At 37.5% G+C, this 3,906-nt stretch overlaps 1 long non-coding RNA gene across 1 annotated transcript; it reads left to right on the top strand.

Annotated features, from left to right (window-relative positions):
* Nucleotides 1-1,358: 1,358 nt before the first annotated feature.
* LOC118768342 lies at nucleotides 1,359-3,191 on the top strand. The gene is made up of 3 exons (XR_005004164.1): nucleotides 1,359-1,371; nucleotides 1,570-1,574; nucleotides 3,112-3,191. It is a non-coding gene; the product is annotated as an uncharacterized LOC118768342 (long non-coding RNA).
* Nucleotides 3,192-3,906: the final 715 nt, after the last annotated feature.

Below are 3,906 nucleotides of genomic sequence, written 5' to 3'. Positions count from 1 at the left end.
AGGAGAATAGTCAAAAGGAATAGGTGAGGAAAGAAGAAGGAAGAGGAAGATAAAATGAAAACAAGAAGAGAAAATGAAAAATGTAAGGAAGAGAAGAAAGAGAAAATGAAAAAAGGAGTGTGAAGTTGGTGGTCAAGATATTAAGAGGGGGTGGGAGAGGAGTAGCGAGAGATAAGAATGTAAGTGATGAAAATGTGTGATGTCAAAAGCAAAGTTTGAAGGAAATAGTAGTCATTTCCTTTCATTTCTTGGTAGAAACAAATGGAAAATAACACTTACAGACCAAAGACAAAAGAAAGAAAAGACTTTTTATGCTAACCAACCACATGGTTCCGGGTTCAGTCCCACTGCATGGCATCTTGGGCAAGTGTCTTCTGCTATAGCCCCAGGCCGACCAATGCCTTGTGAGTGGATTTGGTAGACGGAAACTGAAAGAATCCTGTCGTATATATGTATATATATATATATATGCGTGTGTGTGTGTGTGTCTGTGTTTGTCCCCCTAGCATTGCTTGACAACCGATGCTGGTGTGTTTACGTTCCCGTCACTTAGCGGTTCGGCAAAAGAGACCGATAGAATAAGTACTGGGCTTACAAAGAATAAGTCCTGGGGTCGATTTGCTCGACTAAAGACGGTGCTCCAGCATGGCCGCAGTCAAATGACTGAAACAAGTAATAGAGTAATAGAGTAATAGAGTGTTATTGGTAAATCTTGAGTTAGCTTTGAAGAATTTTATATAAAATTCCACTGTATATTAGAAAGAAATTATAATGAATGACAAATTATGCTTTCTTAATTAAAATTTTTTCTCAGTATATAAAATTGCTTCTTAATTAAAATTGTGCTGAAAAATATTTTAATTAAAGATGAATAATTTTCCATTCTTGTTATATTATTGCAACAGACGTGCATGTATGTATGTGTGTGTGTATATATGACTGGTTTCTTTTGATTTCTGTCTACCAAAGCCACTTACAGAGTATTGGTTGAATCAGTGCTATTGAGAAGCATTGCCCGTTCGGGATTAGCTTTACAGGTACGGTTCAAGAAATGCGGTCAGAGCGACGAAACCGTCCGGCACGCACTCGTGCAATGTCCAAACATTTCAGACTTGTGGGCAAATGTCAAACGGCTGCTGTCACGTGTAGGACAAATTCGGTTGACGGCCGAGTCTATTGTGAATATTGCCCCGCCACATTCCTTTAGCCAGGAAGGCAAGGCAGTTTTCATTGTACTGGTGGCTATGATGAAAGAAAGTGTGTGGTGGACTTGGGAGAAAGGTTTAGAGACAAACACTTTCCTCTCTGGCCAACTTGAAGAAGATGAGGGTATCACTTGAAGAGGAAGGTGAGAATAGAGAGGGAAGTTTTGTCTAATGAAAGGTTCAATAAATGGTGGGTGAATGTGGCAAGGAAGGTACAAATAAATGACGGAACCACCTTGAGCACGAACCTATAAAACAAAACAAGAAAGAGCACCTTGATCTCATGTTAATGTTTTTTCTTTTTCGTTTCAGAGGTTACCGTGGTTCTTTCTCGTAGGTTTTTTTTTTCAATGGATAAACCGAGTTAATGTTACATTTTCTCCATTGCTAACAACGACTTTTGTGTTATTTCCCTGTTTACACGTCCAAAAAAAAAATGTTTTCATCTGTCTATGTATGTATGTATGTATGTATGTATGTATGAATGTATGTATGTATGTATGAATGTATGTATGTATGTATGTATGTATGTATGCATGTATGTTTGTATGTATGTATGTATGTATGTATGTATGTATGTATGTATGTATGTATGTATGCATGTATGTGTGTATGTATGTATGTATGAATGTATGTATGTATGTATGCATGTATGTATGTATGTATGTATGTATGTATGTATGTATGTATGTATGTATGTATGTATGTATTGATGCATGTATGTATGTATGTATATAAGTATGTATGCATGTATGCATGTATGCATGCATGCATGCATGTATGTATGTATGTATGTATGTATGTATGTATGTATGTATGTATGTGTGTATGTATGTATGTATGTATATGCAAGACCCTGCCTCAGTAAAGCTGGACTCATGAATCATCTTCGTAGTCATAAAACGAGACAGATGAGTGACAACCTGGCCACTGGTGGTGGTGTAACACACCATACTAATCATATCTGTCGGGCATGTGGAAGAGAGTGTAATTCGGCAGGAGGACTTAAACGACATGCAAAGGTACATGAAGCCCAGTTACAACTACAGCTGGCTATTACCAGTAAAGGTTTTAGTTGCCAATTCTGTACAAGACATTGTAGATCTTTAGCTGGGCTAAAAAGTCACATTCGATCACAGCACCAGTAACAGTTAAGTTTCGTGCAATGGCCATACTCGATAACAAGAGGGCAGCCATCATGTATGTATGTATGTATGTAAGTTTGTATGTATGTACAGTGAGAATTTGCAAAAAAGCAAAAGACGAAGACGGGTGTGTAAACAAGAAACAGATGTATTAGTTTAACACCGGGAAGTGAGAAAGTCTTTTATGTTTCGAGCCTATGCTCTTTGACAGAAAGGAACACAGAAATAAACAGGGAGAGAAAATACAAAAAAAGTTTAGTAGCTAGCGATCTGTCCTTGTGTTTGTAGTTATGCATATAAGCATCTATACATAAGTATACATGAGTCCATATAGGAATGCACATATACATGTATATATGTATGTATGTATGTATGTATGTATGTATGTATGTATGTATGTATGTACGTACATACATACAGCCGGCTATTACCGGTAAAGGTTTTAGCTTCCAATTCTGCACAAGACATTGTAGATCATTAGCTGGGCTAAAAAGTCACATTCGATCGCAGCACCAGTAACAGTTAAGTTTCGTGCAATGGCCATACTCGATAACGAGGGGCATGCATCATCATCATGTATGTATGTACATAGTACAGAGAGAGACAGCATGGTAACACTGTTAGTGGGACGGAGAGGTTGGGAAGGCGAAAGGGGAGAGTAAAGAGTAATGTCAGAAAGTAACAGGGGATGCTAAGCTAAGAGAAGTTAAGTTTGCATAGGTGTGAGTTAAGGCCCTTGTGAATGTGATAGTAGGAATAAGAATAAGGGGGTGGTGACAGGAGGAATGAACAGGTAGAAAAAAGTGACAATTGGGAAATTAGCAATTAGCGATGGAGAGACGGAATGCTTAAAAATGAAAAATGATAAGAAGCTGAGGTATTGTGAAGGGTGAGGTTTTAATAGATTTCAGGGACCCTTGGAAATCCTCGTTTAAAATTCCATTTTTTTTCTAGTTCAAAAGATCAAAAGTTTTAGAAATTTTTTAAAATCTACCCCAAAAGTCTTTTGGGGTAATACAGAAATTGCCATGGTCTAACGGTTATATGAGAGACTGACAAACAGACAGATAGATAGATAGATAGATAGATAGATAGATAGATAGATAGATAGATAGATAGATAGATAGATAGATGGATAGATGGATGGATTGATGGATGGATGGATGGATGGACGGACGGACGGATGGACAGACGGACAGACAGACTGACAGACAGACCGACAGACAGACAGACAGACAGACAGACAGATGGATAGACAGACAGACGGATAGACAGATAGATAGATACATAGATAGATAGATAGATAGATAGATAGATAGATAGATAGATAGATAGATAGATAGATAGATAGATAGATAGATAGATAGATAGATAGATAGATAGATAGATCTTACTATACTTAGTCAGCAAAATCAAAAAAATAAACAGTGCACATATGTGAAATAAAAAATATAAAATGACAAAAATTTACCCATCGCACCCTGTATTGTGTGTGTGTGTGTGTGTGTGTGTGTGTGTGTGTGTGTTGTGTGTGTGTGTGTGCGTGTGTGTGTGTG

The sequence above is a fragment of the Octopus sinensis genome, linkage group LG28, assembly GCF_006345805.1.
Source record: "Octopus sinensis linkage group LG28, ASM634580v1, whole genome shotgun sequence".
In the NCBI taxonomy this organism is placed as follows: Eukaryota; Metazoa; Mollusca; class Cephalopoda; order Octopoda; family Octopodidae; genus Octopus; species Octopus sinensis.
This window is presented reverse-complemented; position numbering and strand designations above follow the sequence as displayed.